The sequence below is a fragment of the Myotis myotis genome, unplaced genomic scaffold (assembly GCF_014108235.1).
Source record: "Myotis myotis isolate mMyoMyo1 unplaced genomic scaffold, mMyoMyo1.p scaffold_m19_p_2, whole genome shotgun sequence".
Classification (NCBI taxonomy): Eukaryota; Metazoa; Chordata; class Mammalia; order Chiroptera; family Vespertilionidae; genus Myotis; species Myotis myotis.
In genome coordinates, this window is record NW_023416324.1 from 81525050 (window position 1) to 81546089 (window position 21040).

General features: G+C 43.5%; 1 non-coding gene across 1 annotated transcript; it reads right to left on the reverse strand.

Annotated features, from left to right (window-relative positions):
• Window positions 1–1125: 1125 nt before the first annotated feature.
• LOC118677816 lies at window positions 1126–1232 on the reverse strand. Its single transcript, XR_004974542.1, has one exon. It is a non-coding gene; the product is annotated as a U6 spliceosomal RNA (small nuclear RNA).
• Between the last annotated feature and the right edge of the window lie 19808 nt (window positions 1233–21040).

Sequence of the window (21040 nt, forward strand, 5' to 3'; positions counted from 1 at the left end):
GCCTGGGACTAAAGCAGGTTTCTGGCGTTTTGTTTAGCTTCTATATTTGTAACATAGTTGCTTAGAGTTGCAGCTCAGAGGCCTACAGCGGCCTGCGGGGAACATTGGAGTCCTCCGTCACTGAAGCAAGCAAGCCTCATGTTTGCTTCCAGCTGCCTGGCTGCCGGCCGCCATCTTGGCTGGCAGTTAATTTGCATATCGCCCTGATTAGCCAATGGGAAGGGTAGCGGATGTATGGCTAATTACCATGATTCTCTTTTATTAGATAGGACTAGAGGCCCGGTGCACAAAAATTTGTGCACTCGGGGGGGTGGGGCAGTTCCTCAGCCTGGCCTGTGCCCTCTCGCAGTCTGGGAACCCTCGGGAGATAACGACCTGATGGCTTAGGCCTGCTCCCGGGTGGCAGAGGGCAGGCCCAATCCCTAGGTGCAGCCCCTGGTCGGGCTCAGAGCAGGGCCGATTGGGGAGTTGGGGCGCCGCCCCCTGTCATGCACAGAGCAGAGCAGATCGGGAGGTTGCGATGCCACCCTCAGTCACCTCAGGGTAGGGCCAATTGGGGGGTTGGGGCACCTTTTTTTCTTTTTTTTTTTTATTCTGGGCCAGCTTTAGCTCTGGCTCCAGCTCTGAGGCCTCTGCTGCTGAAAGCAGGTATCTGGTTTGTTTGGGTTCTATAATCGAAACACTGTATCAACTCCAGCTCTGAGATCCTGGCTCGCTGAAAGCAGGTTTCTGGGGTTTTGTTTAGCTTCTATATTTGTAACTATGCTTCAAACTGCAGGCTCAGAGGCCGGCAAGGCAGGTGGGGAACGTTGGAGTCCTCCGTCACTGAAGCAAGGAAGCCTCATGTTAGTTTCAAGCTGCCTGGCTGCTGGCTGCCATCTTGGCTGGCGGTTAATTTGCATATCGCCCTGATTAGCCAATGGGAAGGGTAGCGGACGTACGCTAATTACCATGTTTCTCTTTTATTAAATAGAATATTCTTTATTATTCATAATGAGTGAGATCATGTGGTATTTTTCTTTCACTGCCTGGCTTATTTCACTTAGCATAATGCTCTCCAGTTCCATCCATGCTGCTGCAAATGGTAAGAATTCCTTCTTTTTTATAGCAGCGTAGTATTTCTTAGAAAATATGGAACGCTTCATGAATTTGCGTGTTATCCTTGAGCAGGGGCCATGCTAATCTTCTCTGTATCATTCCAGTTTTAGTATATGTGCTGCCGAAGCGAGCATGGGACATTATTTTTTAGAGGTCAGTGTCTTTTATTCATAGAAATATAGCCGATGGAAGACTTGTAAAACATGTATTTGAAATAGCAGATCCTAGAGGTCATCTCATGTTATAGGAACTTAGAAAGGTGTCTTGTTTGTTGAGAAGGGCAGAGTGCTGTTTTAATATCTATCATGATGGGAGGCCATCAAGAAATATTTTAGTAAAAAAATAATAGCTATTGATATCCTCCCCCCCTTCCTTTAGAGGTATCCCTCTTCTTCTTGCCTTAGGTATATTTTTAAGTAAATACGGAGATGAGCCAAGGCCCTATAGAATTTCCTAAAATCACATGACTTTCCACTCCTGGTATTGAAAATATTTTATTTCTTTACATAATATTTTAAACAATATCCCATTTAAAAAGTGATGGATGTTCATTAGCAAATTAGAAAGTATACAAAACCACAAAAAATAAAAATAGTTCATAATGATGATTAAGTTGTCATATATTATCTTATTTCCTTTGAGGTTGACAGAGCCTTTATTGGATAAACATACACTTGTTATTGTCACTGGAGATTATGGAATTTTCATGAATGTGTTCTGAGAAACAGGTGTCTTGATTCCTTCTGTAGTGCTGAAATCTTCTATGAGTCAATTAACAGTAGCATTTATTCTTTTTGTTCAGTTGTCAAACATCAACAGTTCTAGTGGTATGCATCTTAAGGTGTCTGAGAAGTCAATCTTCTCAACCATGGAGTTGGTTAACTAATAATAGTTGAAATATCAAATTTTTCAATAATTTACTTTGTTGATAAATTAAAATGCATTTCAGAACCCATAATAATGCTGTTCTTAGATTCTTGCATTTTAATATATTTTCTTGAGTGGGAGAGGATGGGCTGGGTATACATCTGGCTCACAGACATGCCTAGGGGGCCATATTGGTGTGAACATCATCTGGTTATGAGCTGGGTCATAGGAAACCACAGAGTTGGGTCATAAGAAACCACAGAGGCCTGCCATGAGAAGTCAAGCCTACTCATGCCTTCAGAGGATATGGTTGGTTTCCATTGGAGAGTGACCTACTGGACCAGTGGTGAGTAGAGAAAGGCAGTGGCAGTGAAGTATGGGTCTATGGACTTTAATCCCACTTTAATAATCTGAGTTTCAGAAGTTGAGACTCAGTTGAGATTATTACATATATAATTGCCATGTGAAGTGGATGTATGTAAGCTATATTCAGACATTGGTTATCCACCGAGTCAGAAAATTTTAACAAGAAAACAGAAGAGAAGCCTCCTTCAGAGAAAATAGCTGAAAATTGTCCTTTTAATATATCTAGCCATTTCTGACAGGAGGCAAAAGCTGGCATTTAGTTTTTGGCATCACCCACATTCAACAGAAAGGGTCACCCTTGCAGGTTGCCGGGGCTTTCTTTTCCTAGCTCCATAGCTTTCATTGATTCATTCTTTCTCTCTCTCTGACTTTCACAGAATCAACTTCTTTGTAGTGGTTTTGTGGATGTTTTTAGTCGTGTGTGTGTGTGTGTGTGTGTTTTGTTTTTGTGGAGAATGGCTATGGTAGAACTAAAAATCTCTTCCCCGAACTGGGAAATTTCTACTTAACTTGAGAACTTTAAGCTTGACCATTCCTTAATTTTTCTGAACATGGGAGAACCTGGCAGTCACCTAACTGTAATTTGCAGATGCAAAGATGAGATGGCACCATTAGTGTGTTGGGGAAGGAATCAACAGCCTTTATCTTTACCACAGAGTCTTTTCCAGCTTTCTTTCCATGGGCCCCGGCAGATGCCATTCTAATTTAAACTGTCCCTTGCAGTTTATCAGCAGTGAGAAGGAAAGTTGAAATTCTTGATTTGGACAGTTCTTATGCAGTGTTTATTTTTGCCTAATGACTTATGAGGAACTATAGAGGAAATCATGCTAACACAATGAGCATAGCATAGAGGGCTGGGCTGGAAGGAAGTCAAACTTTGAGTGTGAGCTCTGTCCTCGAGGCTGTGAAGATGAGATTATGAATCTGGGTAAGACAGATTCCCTGCACCAAAGGGCAGGGAGTTGGGGAGGTGGTGAGTACCCTCGTACAGGAAAGCAGAGTTTGCACAGAGCAGGGGCCCAAATCCACTAAGGCTGTAAGGAGAAGAGAAGGCCTTGGAGTTCCTGTGGCAATGAGGACTGATCGCATGCTTACACAGGGAGTTAGCAGGCACAGAACATTGAGTCTGCAGCTGAGTAACTGAGGCTATAGTGGGAAGATGGTGCTTCCTTTCACTCCAAAGTGCCTTGACTGGTCTCATGGGGCTGTCCCTCTCCTTCTCTGCTTCAACCTCCTGCAAATGTTCCTATCTCTTCTGCACCTCACAAGTATGCTTCATTGTGCCTTCTAGGTTTCCCAGCTTCTGCTTATTGCCTCTTCTTGTGATGGCTCCTGGCTTACTTGCTGTGATACCAGTTGCTTCCACTGTTGCTGCTGGCTGTGACTGACTCTTCAAACCCAGCTTCCTGATAGAAGCTCTGATGGGACCTGATTGATTACTACACAGTGTAACCGTTCCCCCTTTGGCAGAGTTTTCTGGCCCATGGCCCCACCTCGTTAGAGGCCACTGGCCAACTCTTGTTTGACTCAGGTGGGATGGAGACAGAACCCTGCTATATTGTAGTGGCCTTTGAACAAAAACTTGCCTGAAGTGAGACTATTCCTCAGAGAAAGGCTATGGGACATCATAAAGGAAGACCTTTGTGCTGAACACTTGTGTCTACAAGTTTTTGCTGAACTGTTCCACGTAATGGAGGGAAGAAGATTCAACTTCCTAGGGGAAATCCTGGGGAGACGAAGAGCCTGGGTTCTAGTTCAGAGGAGTCAGAGGAAGAGGATCTTCTTCCCCCGACATTGTAGGGTTGACAAGAGAACCTTAAGAATTAAAATCATAAATTCTTTTTTTAAAAAAAATATTTTATTGATTTTTTACAGAGAGGAAGGGAGAGGGACAGAGAGTTAGAAACATCGATGAGAGAGAAACATCAATCAGCTGCCTCCTGCACACTCCCTAATGGGGATGTGCCCACAACCAAGGTACATGCCCTTGACCAGAATCGAACCTGGGACCCTTGAGTCCGCAGGCCAACACTCTATCCACTGAGCCAAACTGGTTAGGGCAAAATCATGAATTCTTAACTTGTCCTTTGTAGGGAGGCACAGGACAGGAGCTGGCCGAAGGCAACATCCCCTGGCTCGAATTTTCCAAACAAGTCTGAGCCCCCAGGTGTTTACTGGAATCTTTATGTTTAGTCTTTAGATGTCCTTGCTTAAAGGACACTGCAGACACATATGTCTTCTCAAGGATACTTACCCTGCTGATAGTATCTAAAAGTTAATTTTAGTTCAAGCTGTTGTTACAATAAAAGACTGAGGAGGCAGGCGAACAGGGCTGTTGGTTCCTATAGCCAAGCAGTCCCTTAGCCCCTCTTTCACAGAAATGTTTGTCAGAGTAATCATTCATCCATTGCTCTGGGTCTGCTGGTCAGCACCAGCAGTCCTTCATGTAAATCTTCCTCTTGTTCCCCTCTCTATAGTACTTATTAATTGTTTTGCAGCAGTAGTTTTAAATATAGGGGTGGGGGGGTGCCAATATGATGTGGCTCAGAAACAATATGTGAAGGTGTGAGAACCAGCAGCAGAGGGGATTGTCTCCCAAATTGGCTGAAATTGCAGGGAAGACTTTGGACATTAGTGGCCTAGAATTGGGTGGCCTATAGGTTACCTGAATCTTTAAGTGACAGGGTGGTCTTACTTAACTTACAGATGTCATAGGAAGGGCAGTGTCTGGGTGTAAACATGGGGTCCAATACCAAAGGTGCAGCACAAATGAATGTTTGATCCAAATGAGAGGAAAAACCGGGAGACCGGTGTGAAGGGGGCCAAGACAGAACTTCCAGTGGATACACAGGCAGAGCCACAAGGGCTCCTGAGCTGATGGAACAAGGGTCAGAACTCCCTGTGTAGGGATGGCTTTGCCAGTGGGTGGAAAGCATGCTTTGGGCCACTACTGTGACTGGGAAAAGGGAACCTAGAATGATGGAAGGAGAACCAGATACCAATCTCAACACAAGTCCCTTCCTAGCAGAGCTGGCTCTAGTAGATGTGACAAAATGCCTAAGAAAATGCTCTGCAAACCCCTGTCCTTCCATTCTCTCTTTTGGTTCAGTGTCTTTACTTCCCTTCCCCGCTGGGCCCTCTGTGAGAGATGAACCATTCCTGGAGAAGGCTTTGTTAAAACCCAGGCTTGATACATGCCATGAGGATAAATAAATGAGCATGAAGGAGGTAAGCTGTGCAGTTGAGACTGCATTGGCATTGGTCACCTGCCTCGTCTTAGCTGTAATAGAAGTCATGCAGCTTAAAAACTCTGACTGCTGATTTGAAAATTTACCACATGCAGGTAATAGAAGCTATCAGGAAGGAATAAGAAAAGAAGGGGAAGGGACAGCAAGCAAGTGCCTGGAAACACATGTAGAAGAGGTTTGGATGCTGAAAATGAGGATGATTAAAACCCTGATTGTTCACCTTCACCAGAGTGGTGCTCAGATGTCTAGATTTCCCATGTGTGTGTACAGGGAGGGAAACAGAGGCACAGGGAAGGAAAGGAGGCCTGCAAACTCGCAAGTCCATATTGGTATCATTATTTAAAGAGATGCAGTGACAGGTCACTGCTGGTGGCTTATTTTGAACCATTGGCAGGAAAATGAGGTCTGGCCACTCACACAGATCTGTCTCCAGTATCTTCCTGCAGCTCCACCATTTGACCATTCCTAGCAAGATGTGGCTATGGACAATGGCCATTCAAAAAGCCAAATGAGGCAGAAGTTAAAAAAAGACTTTCTGTCTGACAGGGGAATTCTCCAGAAAAGAAGGCATTGCCTCATCTTTTCCTATTAACCTTTGCACAAGGTCTTTTCCCTCACTTGGAGTCTTTCATCAGATTAAAGTCCTTTTCTAGATTTTCAGCTCTCTTAGGGATTTTCTTAGGGACCACGTAGTGGTTCAGATTTTAATGGAAAGATGGTAGATGGGACTTAGCATCCTTTATCCTGAGGCTGAGGTCAGGGCTATGATCTCTCCTGTTCATTTTGTTGAGGAAGAAAAGAATGGAGGGAAGGAGAGAGAGGGGCAGAGGGAGGCAGGAAAGAAGAAAGGAAGAAAGAAGCTAATACCAAATAGACATGATGCATTTTAGAAAGACAACCTAAGGGTCAGCACTGGTGTTAGCAGACTGGAAGGAATTTGTAGTCTAGAATGGTGAGTTCTAAAATGCAGATGCACAGTCAAAACACTTGGAAGAACTTTAACAGTAATGATGCCTGGCCGCATTGCCAGAGATTTTGATTACATTGGTATATTAGTTTCCTAAGGCTGCCCTAACAAAGTACCATAGAATGAGGGGCTTAGACAGCAGGGGTTTATTATTTCATAGCTCTGGAGGCTGGAAGTCAGAGATCAAGAGGTTGGCAGGATTGGTTTCTCTTGAGGCTTTTCTCCTTGGCTTGCTGATGGCTGTCTTTTCCCTATATCTTCACATAGTATTTCCTCTGTGCCGGGGTCCAGCCCCAGCGGGTCCAGGGGTCCCCAAAGGTGTGGACGGAGTCGGCGAAGAAGGAATGACATGGAGGCAGCGTTCAGTTGATCAGCAGCCTAGCCAGGATCTCTAGCCAGGATCTCCAGCCAAGTTCTGGTCTGGATCTCCAGAGAGGTTCTGCTTAGGATCTCCAGCCAGGTTCTGTGTCCATGTTGTCTTGCTAGGTTCTCCAGCCAGGTTCTCCAGGTTCTCCAGCCAGATTCAGTCACCAGGTTCTAGTCAGGTTCTCTTTCCAATTTCTGTAGTCAGGTTCAGTCCAGGATCTTTTGCCATGTTCTCTCCAGCGAAGTTCTTCTGTCTGTAGGTTCTGTGTTCTAAGTTCTGTGTTCTAAGCTCTGTATTCTAAGTTCTGACTTCTGAGTTCTGTGTCCATGTTCTCTCGCTAGGTTCTGTCTCTAGGTTCTGAGGCCAGTTTCTGTCCAGGATCTTTTGCCATGTTCTCTCCAGCGAAGTTCTTCTGTCTCTAGAGAACGTTCTGTGTAGGTTCTGTGCCTCCTGGTTCTGTCTTCTTCTTAGTTCTGTGTTCTAAGTTCTGTCTCTTGCTGTTCTTGTTGCATCTGTATTTATACCAGTTGATTCAATCCTATCAATCTCTATTACAAAGGTTAGGGCGTTTCTTATCTCCATTCCAGGGAGTAAAGATTATGTAGCTTAAGCATCATTGTTCATAGTTAAAGTGATTAATTACCCGCCTGGCACTTAGTTAAGAGGTTTTATTCCCTCCCTAACTTCAGGGGAAAATCCCTACCTGGGGAAGCAACCTTTCTCAGAGAGGTGACCTTGGTTAAAACACACAGTGCCAAGAAGGTGAGCAAACATATTAAGAACAGTATGCCATATATGCCAGGTCCTTTGAAACAGCAAGGATGGACCGGCTCCTGGCAAATTCCCCCTTTTTTATTTTTTAAAAGCAGGCATTAAAAAGAAAAACCCCAAAATGCTCTCTTGTATCCATTTTAAGAGTAGGATCGGCGCTTTCCACTATTACCTGAGTCCTGATCTATCACCCCAGGGAGAGCTTGCCAATCCTGCACTATCCCGGGGTGGAAAGGCTGCAGTGGGGTTAAGGATAAGGCTCCTTGGGCCTACCTTCTCCCATGCCTTTACATTTACCTTTCCTTCCTCAGAAAAGCATGGACATACTTCTTGTATTAAACGTTCTGTCTGACTGGGAGTAACCTTAATTCCTCTGCTAGCAAGCATATGTGTTAAAAGATCAATACAGAGTCTTATTTCTTTAGACTCAGTATGGCACATCTTCTTAATCTAAAGATCAATACAGAGTCTTCTTTCTTTGGACTCAGTATGGCACATCTTCTCAATCTAAGTTCTGTACTATCCACCTTCTTACCCTACTTATCCTCTATAGGGGGGTCTGCAGTACCCTGGTGGAGTCCTATCCGTCCTGAGTGTGGGGTTCTCAATGGGGGTGGGGGCTTACCTATGGGAATCCTGTTCCAGGAGTTCCCAAAGGTGTGGACTGAGTCGGCGAAGACTATCCACCCTCTTCCTACGGTGGAGTCCGATCTGTTCCGATTGTGGGGCAAAGACTATCCACCCTTTTCCTACGGTGGAGTCCTATCCATCCCGAGTGCCGGGAGCTTACCTAGGGGTCCCTGTTCGGGCGCCAGATGCCGGGGTCCAGCCCCAGCGGGTCCAGGGGTCCCCAAAGGTGTGGACGGAGTTGGCGAAGAAGGAATGACATGGAGGCAGCGTTCAGTTGATCAGCAGCCTAGCCAGGATCTCTAGCCAGGATCTCCAGCCAAGTTCTGGTCTGGATCTCCAGAGAGGTTCTGCTTAGGATCTCCAGCCAGGTTCTGTGTCCATGTTGTCTTGCTAGGTTCTCCAGCCAGGTTCTCCAGGTTCTCCAGCCAGATTCAGTCACCAGGTTCTAGTCAGGTTCTCTTTCCAATTTCTGTAGTCAGGTTCAGTCCAGGATCTTTTGCCATGTTCTCTCCAGCGAAGTTCTTCTGTCTGTAGGTTCTGTGTTCTAAGTTCTGTGTTCTAAGCTCTGTATTCTAAGTTCTGACTTCTGAGTTCTGTGTCCATGTTCTCTCGCTAGGTTCTGTCTCTAGGTTCTGAGGCCAGTTTCTGTCCAGGATCTTTTGCCATGTTCTCTCCAGCGAAGTTCTTCTGTCTCTAGAGAACGTTCTGTGTAGGTTCTGTGCCTCCTGGTTCTGTCTTCTTCTTAGTTCTGTGTTCTAAGTTCTGTCTCTTGCTGTTCTTGTTGCATCTGTATTTATACCAGTTGATTCAATCCTATCAATCTCTATTACAAAGGTTAGGGCGTTTCTTATCTCCATTCCAGGGAGTAAAGATTATGTAGCTTAAGCATCATTGTTCATAGTTAAAGTGATTAATTACCCGCCTGGCACTTAGTTAAGAGGTTTTATTCCCTCCCTAACTTCAGGGGAAAATCCCTACCTGGGGAAGCAACCTTTCTCAGAGAGGTGACCTTGGTTAAAACACACAGTGCCAAGAAGGTGAGCAAACATATCAAGAACAGTATGCCATATATGCCAGGTCCTTTGAAACAGCAAGGATGGACCGGCTCCCGGCACCTCTGTACTTGTCTGTGTCCTAATCTCCTCTTCTTATAAGGACATCAGTCATGATTGGATTAGGTCCCATCCTAATGATTTATTTTTACCTTAATTACTTCTTTAAAGACCCCATCTAAATATGGTCACATTCTGAGGTACTGGGGCGTAGGACGTCAACATATGCATTTGGGGAAACACAGGCAACCATCACAATTGGTGTGGGTATCAGCACTTTTACAGTCTCCCCTGGAGACTCCAATTGCAGCCGAGGTTGAGAATCACTATTTCACATGGGTCTCTCCTAGTGTCCAGAAACAGCTGTCTGGAATATAATCCCTGTACTGTAGAGTTTTGTTTTTTTTTGTTTTGTTTTGTTTTTACTTTGTAAAATTGTTGGGAACTTGTGTGGAAAAGGCTGCTGTCAGCAGAATAACATGAAGAGCTTTTGATACCAAACAAGGTGGCCATGGGTGGGAGGAAGGGAGCTCTGATTCACACATTGGGGTGCAGTAGCAGGGTGCTTAGTACACTTGAGGAGAGCAAGCTCTGAGGACAGTCAGCATCTTTTGCTCCATTGCTGGATTTCTTAAGCTTTGTGATCTGCAGTTTGCTTTCCTAAATTGACCTACCCCCTAGGAAGGGAGCGCCCTGTGAAGGCAGCTGGTCTCAGTTCCTGGGCCAGGAATACAGTAGAACCTTACATAACCTTGCAATTGAGCTCTGGAAAAAAACGCCTGCCTCATGTGAAAATGCTTAATGAGAGGTGAACAATTAATGGGAGGAGAATGGGGCTCTGTTCCCAGGCTGAGTAGGAGCAAGTGGTGACTGGTGTGTGGGGGCTGAGAGTCATGGTGATGCACATCCTGACTCATCCACAGCTCACCCAGCTCACGACAGGCACACACTGATGTCACAATAGGTCATCTCCTGCCAAGGATTTTATTTCTATGTGGGTCTTGCCCTCCTGCTCAGTTTTGGCATTTTAAAGGATCACTAAGTTTTTTCTTTTGAGAATTTTTTGTGTGAATCTGTCTTTTATTTTTCTTCATATCTGATGGTTGTCTGGTATCACCTCTTACTCCCTGGCCAGATATTCACAAGTAAGAGGAAAAGTTCTTTCACCTTAGGTACTCAGGTTCCTTCTCTACTTTCCTTTGTCCGTAGCTTTCTCATTGAAAAGAACAAACTCAATTTCTATCCATTTCTAGCTTAGAATGAGTATCAGGCACTGGTATAAGGGCTTTAATTGCCATATTTAATCCTCATATAGGACCAGTGGAGTCAGTATGGTTATCATCTCATTTTACAGATTAGAGATTCAAGGCCTAGAGTGGTAAAGACCTACCTGGGAATAGCCAGTGCTGGTAGAGTTGAATTCAAATCTACATCATTCTGATTCCAAATCTTATTCCTAGCCTGTGAATCTGAGCCATGTTGATACATCACTGGTGATCTCATCCAAACACATGGTTTTAAAATCCATCTATATGATGAGGGAATCTCAAATTTGCATCACTAAATAGACCTTCTCCTGAGCTCCAGACTTGGGTACCCAACTGCTGATCAACACCTCAAACCTAATGTGCCCCACTTAGAGCTTCAGAGGGCCCTTTCCCTTCATAAGCGTGCTCCCGCTTAGTCTTCTCCCCTCTGTGTAAATTTGTCTCCATTCAGTTATTTAGGCCAAAGTGTGGGAGTCGCCCTTGATGTCTTTCTTTCTTGCACAGCCCACATGTAAGTCATCAGCAAATCCAATGGAACTAACGATATCCAGAATCCAACCACCTCTTCCCACCTCCACTGCTATTTCTCTCCTGCTGTCTATTCTCAACACAGCTGCCAGAATGACTCAGCTAATGTCACCCCCTGTTCAAAATCTTTGGTGACTTCCTGTCTCAGCCAGAGGGTGTCAGCTATTGTCATTGCCTCTCAACTCCAAATCCATCCTTCCATACTTGATCTTACGTTGCTGGGGCCGAACCCCTGAAAACCGCTGTTCTTTGTCAGCTGGCCCCTGTAGGGCTCAGCCAGTAGGGGGCGCTAGAGGGAGAGAATACCTCTGGAGAAGGAGAGATAGAAACATCCATTGGGTGCCTCCTGCATGCCCCACATTGGTGATTGAGTTTATAACTGGAGCATGTGCCCTGACCTGGAATAGAACAGGCAACCTCCTGGTTCATGGAGTTGATGCTCAAACACTAAGCTACACTAGCCAGGCTAATATTTCTTTATATTAAATTAGTTCTGTAGAAATAACTGGTGTGGCTTCTGTCTCTCAACTGGGCCCTGACTGATATTCTGATTCAAAGCCAAAGTCCTTGAAATGGCTGGAAGAGCCTTACTATTATTAGTTCTAATAATAGCAATAATAATAGCAATTCTGCATAGCTTCTCCTCTACCTCCTTAGGGGCTCTCTGAAATGTCACTGTCACCATCTGATAGTCTAAGTATTTACCTGTTTACTTATTAATTGCCTATCTCCTCCTGACTAGAATACAAGATCCAAGAGAGCAGAGACTTTTTATACATCAATGATTGCTATACCCCTAGACTTTAGAACATGTGCCTTGCACCTAGTAAATGTTTGATAAATTTTTGCTTGAATAAATAAATTAATTGAGGTTCTAGGCTCTCAAAACTAAGTCTATGTGCCCTGAGCCTGGGTAGCTCTGATGTCGTGCCTCAGAGGATGCTGGCTTCATAGGAAAATGACTATAGGCTCTTTCTGCACTAGTTTTTGAGGGAGAGCAGAATTGGCAGTGTTAGCACCCACAGTGCACATGGGATTTTCTCTTTTACTCTCTTTTATCCCAATTGCTATTGCTAGATATGACACACACACACAGACACACACAGAGACACACACACACACTCACAAACACACACACACACACACACACACACACACACTCACAAACACACACACACAACAAAATTTAAAAGCTGCTGAGTCTATGGTATCTGAACTTTACCCTATTTTCTACTCTGACTGGCTTTTGAACTAATAGACACTGAGGGGCTGCCTTACTAGAATATGATCCTGAGAGCTTTATGGAGCATTCTAAGTGGTCACCAGCTCCTATGAGCTTAATTTATAATGAAGGAACTTGGGAATGTTGGTTGTTGGCTTTTCATTGTCATCTGTATATGGACTGTTTGAAGGTTGCCATACCTCACTTCTAAGATGGAGCCTACCTCCCTAATCCAGGAGGGCTAACAACATTTTCAGAACAGGAAATGTCAAGAGAATTTCTTAACATTAGCAATTAGTAGAGGCCCAACTTTACAGGGGTGAAGGTTGAATCAACCCTAAATCCAGCATATTATAGGCTACACCCTGACTGCTGGATTGTGGGTAAACTCCTTGGATTACAATGGCAACTGCTGGGCCTCACTGCTGTGATTCATCTGCTCAGTCTTGTTTGCCTTGGATTTCAGCCACCTGGGTTTCAGATGGTGCTGAGCTGGCCACTGTTCCTGGCCTCAGAACACAGGTGTGATTGGTGCCATATTAAATGCTAGTGGCAATTATGGTTGCTGATTGGAAAGGAAGCCGAACATACTGTCTTTCATCAGGTCGGCTTTCCTTGGCCACAACCAACTTTCCATCTGGGCAAATGAGGACTGAGTTCTTGATTCAGACAGACTCTTTCAAGGTGCTGTGTTTCTGGGTTTGGATAACGAATCAAGACAACCCTGTGAAGTGGGTGTTGTCTACACCATCACTGAACTTGGTGTCCTGGGAAAGGAGATTCTTAAGCACAAAGCCCCTCCCTCTAAGGGTTTAAAGTTGGCTCACTTTGGGCTCAATATTTTGCTCAGTGTAGAGCTACTACTGCCTTAGTTTACTGTGACATATTTGAAAAAAACAAACAAACAAAAGATCTATTTTAACTTTTGAAATATAGTTTGGAGGTAATTAATAAGCACCTTCAGAATACTTGGCACTGTGCTGGGTACAATGAGAAATGCAAGCCAAAGACTTGTTACTGTCCTTAGGAAACTCCCAGTCTATTTAGGGAAATATGAGGTACAGACACTATAAAGAATATTATACTAAGTGAAATAAGCCAGTCAGAGAAAGACAAGTATCGTATGATCTCACTTATATGCAGAATCTAATGAACAAAATAAACTGATGAACAAAGTAGAGCCAGAGACATAGAAGCATGGAACAGACTATTGAATCTCAGAGGGAAGGTGGGGTGGGTGGGAAGAGATTAATTTATATGCATATGTGCATAACCCATGGACACAGACAATAGTGTGATGAAGGCCTAGGGGGGGCGGGTAGGGAGGGGAGGTAGGGTGGAGGGGGGTCAATGGGGAAAAAGGGGGACATTTGTAATACTTTCAATGATAAAGACAAATTTTAAAAATGTCTGTATAGACAGGAGTCTTATAGAAACTCAGAGAAAGAACAGATAATCGTGGACCTGTGTTTGCTGGAGAAGGGTCATTGGAATTTGAAGTGGCCTTGGGAAGACTGTGGATTTCCGTTGATAAGGAAAAAGGGAAAGAACCATAAAGCTGGGGAACCTGAGCAGGGACTTGGTGGCAAGAATATGTGCAGCGTCCATGGCCATTACAAGTAGATGAGCTCTCTCCCAGGGAGTCATTAGAGAGGGAGCTAAGCAGATGGGAAAGGACAGAGCATTGGAGGACACCCAATCTGGTTGGGTAGACAGGATATGTGCATAAAAGATAAGTCAGACTGTTGTTTTGAAATTAAAATATTTTTAAAAGATTCAAAGTAAAAAAAAAAGATAAGAAAGACTTGGCAATTGGACCTTAAAAGGCAAATGAAAGTTATAAACAAGGAGTGCTTCAGGACTTCAGGGAGGGAGGAAACACCCCACGCAGGCTTTCCGAGGGGAATAGGTACCTTCTAGGAAAGGGAAGAGGGAGGAGGAGAAGCAGGAGGAAGATGTATGGTAGGTAAAGTGAGGGCTCAAGGACAAAACTAACTCTAGTATGTCCCTGGTTACTTGGTGCAGAAGGAGATAGGTATTTGGCCAGGATTAAAGTCGACATGAAAAGGTTTGTACCAGTTACACTGGGGAAAGGAGCCAGGAAGTGGATGAGAGACAAATAGCAGGATTAGATTTAGTTTGGAAACCCAGCTCTATCATTTCTTAATTGTGAGATGTTGTACAACTTGCTCAACCTTCCACTCTTTAAAAAAAAAAAAAGCACAATTTTTTAAAACTTGATTTCAGAGAGGGAGAGGGAGAGAGATATAAAGAAACATCAATAATGAGAGAGAATCACTGTATGGATGCCTTCCATACACCTTCCAACCGGGGATTGAATGCCCACAACCTGGGCATGTGCCCTGTTGGGGAATCAAACTGTGACTTCTTGGTTCCATAGTTATACTCAATCACTGAGCTACACTGACCAGGCTCAACCGTCCACTCTTGATTTTCTCACTTATAAAGTGGAATAGCAAGACCTTTCTTATGGGGATTATTGTTATTTTAAAATTAGAATTTCAGAGGAGTTTGAGAGTTTCAGTGTTAGTTGTTTTTCAGTCCTGCCCATTTCTACCACATTTCTTCTTTTTCTTTCTCAACTCTTCACACACTTAGTAAACATGTCTACTTAGATTTGTGACTGGAAATATGGAAGCTGAGCCCAAGTAACCAGAAGAAAGCTAGTATTCAGAAGTGTTTTTTTTTTTTATTGAAGTGTAGTTGACATGCAATATCCTATTAATTTCAAGTGTACAACATAGTGATTTGACATTTATATGCCTTATGATGTGATCACCACATTAGATCTAGACTGTCATTTGCAGAGTCATTACAATGTTATTGACTATATTTCCTGATAAGCCAGTATTTTCTTTAACAAGTTGCTAATCATGCCACTTTTAAGCACAAGGGAATTAACCCTATGAGTTGGGGCTATTAGTCAAGTTCCAACAGTCTTCCAGGTCAGCTGGGATATTTCTGTCCTAGATTCACATAGTCAGTGATGACAGTCTCTTCCCACATTAACTGAATTAAGAGTCACTGTGTGCTGAGTAATGTGGCCCTTTGCTGGGAGGGAAGTGGGCAGCACTAGTAAGGAACACTGAGATGCTGTGGAAACTGTGGAGGAGCTTCATGGGCTCAAGGTATGGATCAAAACCACGCAGTCCCTGAGGCATGTTTCCAAAGATAACTAACATCTGTGAAAGAGATCAGGGACAATTAAATGAGTGTAGGCATAAACAAATTCAAAAATATTTGGAGGCTATTAAAGAAAGGGACAAAATTCTCTAAGAGATCTGATCTCACCTTTCATTTTTCATATAAAACATTTTGGTTCTCTGGTTATATCTTTTCTTGAGGCATATTAGCAATACTGTGTTCATTTGACAACTATGCTATTTCCTTTTTAGTACTGTATGTAGGGTGAAGTTTTATTTTCTAGTTCCTTGATAAGTTCTATTGCCTTGGCATAAAAAGCCTGTAATAGTCATGGGTTTGGCCAGGATTTTGTTTCCTCTAATTTTATTTGTCTAAAACTCAAGTGAAGACTTTATGGCAGGAATGGGGAATGTCTGGCCTGTGGGCTATATAAGGCCCACAAAATCATTTGGTCTGGCCTTGCCAAGGCATTAGGGGTGAGTTAATTAAATGTTTGACCAAATACCAGTAAAGCAGGCTAATTTTTAAGTTGATAATTGTGTATGGCCTGCAAATGATGTTATAAATATCCAAATGGCCCTTGGAGGAGAAAAGGTTAACCACTCCTGCTTTATGCGCTGAAGTCAAGAAATCATACTCATACTTGCCTAACACTTTTGGCCTATAGATCTCAGATTCTTAATTCATTGACAGAGTAGTTGAGAGAACAGAGATTTACATTGAGAAAGTAATCCTTACTTAAGTATTTCTATTGTGTAAATTTTGTAAAGAAAACTTCCTGTGTTGTTTTCAATGTATTTTCTTCTATGACTTGCCTGGAAACTTCCTTACTTTTTAAAGCAAACAAAATGAGGATGAAGTTTGCCATATGAAAGCACTGTGGCATAAAAGTTTTCCAAAGACAAACATTTCAAAACTAGTGACCCAGTGAATGGATTCATGCACATATAAAGGAAATTAATTAGAAGAAGTCCAGCAGGGCCAAGACTGGGCAAGATGGGCCAGGAATGCCCTGGAGCCAACCTCCTGTGGTTCCTCCCCAGCTGGCCACACCTGGGGTGGTGCCATGGCTTGAAGGGCATCTGTGGTTTGAGCGGGGTCCTTTTGGCAGGTGGGGTATCTCGACACTGGCTCTTGGACATCCCCCGAGGGGTCCTATAGTGCAAGAGGGCACTCTGCAAAGTTGCTGTTGTACAGGGTGTGGAACGAAAATGCAAGTGTGTAGTAAACCAGATTCGGGCTGACAGTGCCTCAGCAACAACATAACCCATGGCCGAAGGTGTAATCACCCAGCCCCTCGAGGAATCGGGCTCCCTCCTCCCTGGTGTCAGGGTGTGCAGCTCGGCAGCTCCTGCATTGAGCATCTGCCCCCTGGTGGTCAGTGCGCATCATAGCGACCAGTTGGACAGGTGGATGGACACTTAGAAAATTAGCCTTTTATATATATAGATTGCCCATTGAGGTATAATTTTGGTGCTTACGTGTAGAAAAGGGAGGGAAAAGGTAGCTTATTACAAGTTCATTATAATCATCTCTTGCTATTTGATCTCTGGCCATCCAAATTTTCCCCTCACAACTTAGGAAGCAAATTGATTCAGATAAATGCATCATTCTCTGAAATCTGAAATTTTAATTCTTGTTTATTGAAACTCAATAGATTTTTTCCTCTCCAAAGTCACTGTCTAAACACTCACTATCAGAATTTACTCATCAAATACATTTAGATAATGAGGGGTACTTTTCCTTCTTCTTGCTTACTAGAAACCACTCATTTATTGTAGAAAATGATGAAAATACAGAAAAGAATAGAGATCCTAAAGATGATTAATTGTCAGAGGTATCATCCTGAATGCTCATTTCCTGATAATGGTTTATGTCAGGGAGTGAGGAATACCTTTCCTTTGTTGCCTCCCTTTCCTTCTCTTGCTCCCCAGCTCAGAAACACTCAAATCCATGGGATTTTTTTTTTTTAAAGATTGTTTGTTTGTAGATCTTCATGTTGACTGGCATGACTGTATTTGGCCAGCAAGTGTGTGAGATTTTCCTCATTGTCAGGTTTCTGCACTTGACTCTGGATTTGGCCCCTGGGCTTTCTCTTGGTGGCCTGATTCCTCTTGTTCATTCCAGGCACTGGAGAAGAGTCTACTAGCCTGTTTTATCAGGGTGACATTTGTAGCCACAGGAGTTGTGCTCATTGTTAATAACTAATTTTCCTACCAATAGATGAGGATGAGCATACCCAGTTAAAATACAGTTTGAAATCTAAGCATAAAGAAAGTGAGGAATGAAAATGATGAAGCACCAATGGCACACATTTACTTAAAAAATAATTTTTCTCCTAAGTGCTCAAAAAATTCCTACCACTGCTGTCTGGTGTCCAATTGAGTGTGTGAGCAAAACAAAGCCAGATGCAGTCCATTAACTTCCAGGTTTTCTTAGCAACACTGCCATGGCCAGTTTCCCTACCGCACTTATTTTCCCTAATGAGCTTCCTCAGTTTCATCCGCATTGCTTCTTGGGGTTACAGCTGCAAGCGGAGGGCAAAACGTGGTGATTCTAGTGATTACTAGTCCATTGCTTGGTAATGTGGCCATGGTGCAAAGGTGCCTCCCAATTCAATGTCTGCTTTTTTCCAGCCTCTGACCACAAATGTTCATTGTGAATATGACTCTTGCCAAAATAAATGCTTCTTTCATCTGGCTTTTTTCAAAATGACATCAACTCTGATAGCCGCTCCATTCCTGGTTTGGTGTCTTTAAAGGAATTTTAGAAAGCACCCCCTCTAAGCAGATGAGCCTTCTGGGCCTGGACGCAGACATCATCCTGTGCGAAGTCAAGGCAGTGCCCTTGGTTGGATGCAGCCTGCTCAAGGTGGGGAAGAGGACTGGACCTCAGCCCCTTCGCAGTTCGTAGACTGCACAGTGACATGGCAGCCCAGTTAGGGGAACAGAGTACTTGGCAGAAGCCATTCTGTATGAATTTCTGATTATGCACATACACCTTTCTTGCATTGAGTTGTGAGTACCCTGCCTACTCTCTCACTTCACCACTCCTCTGCACTCAAGGCAAATGTTAGCTTCATGGACAGGCAAACAGAAGCCCAGTGAGAGAAATTACTTACCTGGGGTACGATGTAAGCCAGTGGTCCTGCCAAGAGCAGAACTTGGTCTTTTAACTGGTTCTATAAATCCCCCAGTGGGGCTTGACTTAGATTTAATTTAGTTTTTAAATCTTGGCAAACTGGATGCTGTGTGTTTGTGTAGGCTTGCACCATTTAAAAGGTTCTTGGAGTTTAGATCTTGCATGTAATTTGCTACATTAGCTTTGGGCAAAATATTTGCTTTTTGGTCCTTTGTGGTTTCAGTTCCTTCTCAGCATTAACCTGGCATGTTAGAGAGAGCTGTACTGTGGAGCACTGAGGGGGCCAGAGTTCAGGGTAGGGTGAACACAGGAAGGCTTATTACTAATGGCAGCTTTTCAGACTGCAGGAGCTTATATAAGATTTCCTAGGTTTGGTTGGTTGTTTATGTATTTTGGACATTACACAGTTGTGATTAGGAAGCTGTAGCATTTCAGGTTTGGATGTGGAAAAAAATGATTTGGATTAAGGTTGGGAAAAACTTTCTCAGGATACATTACATTAAGTAAGAGCATCACTATGATGTTTGTCCTACAAAGTGACGCTCATACTACCGTAGTTATGCCAACACATCAAAGTGTGGTTCATCTTTGAGGTAAATAGAACCAGAATGGGTCATTCTAACCAAATTTTGGCTGTCTTCTTGCATTCTCTTGAGTTCTAAATGTTTCATTATTGGAGAATGGATTTCCTAGTAATTAGATCTAATCCCTATATATTCTTTTGTGACAATAGGCAAGAAGCAGATACTCTGTCTTAATTTTATGAGAGGGATAGCTGGTATAGAGAAAGGAAGCAACTGGTTTAGTTATATGATGAATCTCAAAGCTATAGCTGGGTGTCCTGGGAACAGCCGATGAGGATAAATCCTGCAACTATAGTGATTTCCAGCAGTGACCTTCTCTCTCTCTCTCTCTCTCTCTCTCCCCTTCTGAAGCTAATTGCTTTGGTAGACTGTGAAACTACTTTTCTTTTCTTCCTGCACCATTACCAATCTCTCAACTGAATTTTCAATCCCAGTGTCTATGCACCAGGATCGCACCATATAGAAGGGTTAAGGTCACCATGGAAAGAGAGAATCTATATTTTAAAAAATCACCTTTAAAATATCTTGATATCATTTTGTGCAATACACATAGTTTACTGCATGGGTATGTATAGTATATATAAAAATGTGTATATAGTTAAGACTATCTAAGCAACATTTAATTCTTCAGTACCAAACCTTTAGACAATAGTGTCTCAGCAAGAATCTCTGAGAGATCAGCAGGAACAATGATGGCCTTGGGGCAGAGTAGGTCACCTCTCTTACCTCCTGACCACTCTAGGGCACTCACTCACTGAATAAAATGGTGGGTAGAATTGCCCACTTTGGAAAATTTCCCCTCTTCTCTCCTTACTTTCACACTGTGTACAACCCCCCTCTTTCAACCTTTCTCCCCTAAATGGATATAGATGAATTTGCATAGGTTAAATACACTTGGGATATCATTTTTCCTATAGGTTTCATAAATGTCATCTGTAAATCAATGTTGTTGTGAAATACAAGAAGAGTAAAAAGAAAGATTGTTGCTTCCTAGTGCTGGTTAGCAGGAAAACACACTGATGGATTTTATGTTTTTGTTGGAAAGGTCAGCCTATCATTGGAATACTAGAGGCCTGGTGCACAACATTCATGCACTGGGGGTGGGGTCCCTCAGCCCGGCCTGCACCCGCATGCAGTCCAGGACCTCAGACATCCCTCTTGCAGTCTGGGATTCTCACAGTCCGGGACTCTCACAGTCCGGGACCCCTGGCTCCTTACCAGCATCCTGCAGGGGAGGCCTGCAGCTGTGAGCCCGGCTTCTGGCTGAGTGGTGCTCCCCTTGTGGGAGAGCACTGACCACCAGGGGGCAGCTCCTGCATTGAGCGTCTGCCCCCTGGTGGTCAGTGCACATCATAGCAACTGGTTATTTCGCTGTTTGGTCGATTTGCATATTAAGGTTTTATTATATAGGATAAGTTTATTGCTAATGTTAAATTAGTAGTTTACATGGGGGGATGTTGCAGTGTTTAAGCCAAAGAGATCAATGTCCCTTTGGAAAAACAAGGCTGGCATTCTACTCTGGGATGCACTGCTCCAGGAAAGCCCTGGTTATGAGCAAGTATAACCCATGTTAGAAAGCATCTAGGCAGGAATTCTGGGACTTTACAATTGAGTGTTACATGGCACGGTCTCTGCATCTAAACACCAATTTATCAAGACATTTGTAAGCAACTGTCCTCTTAGTTACCCCAAAGCATCAATACTTTACAGCAAGGTGTGATGGCAGCAGCTGGGGCAGGAGCTTCAAAGAAGTCACAGATCAAGAG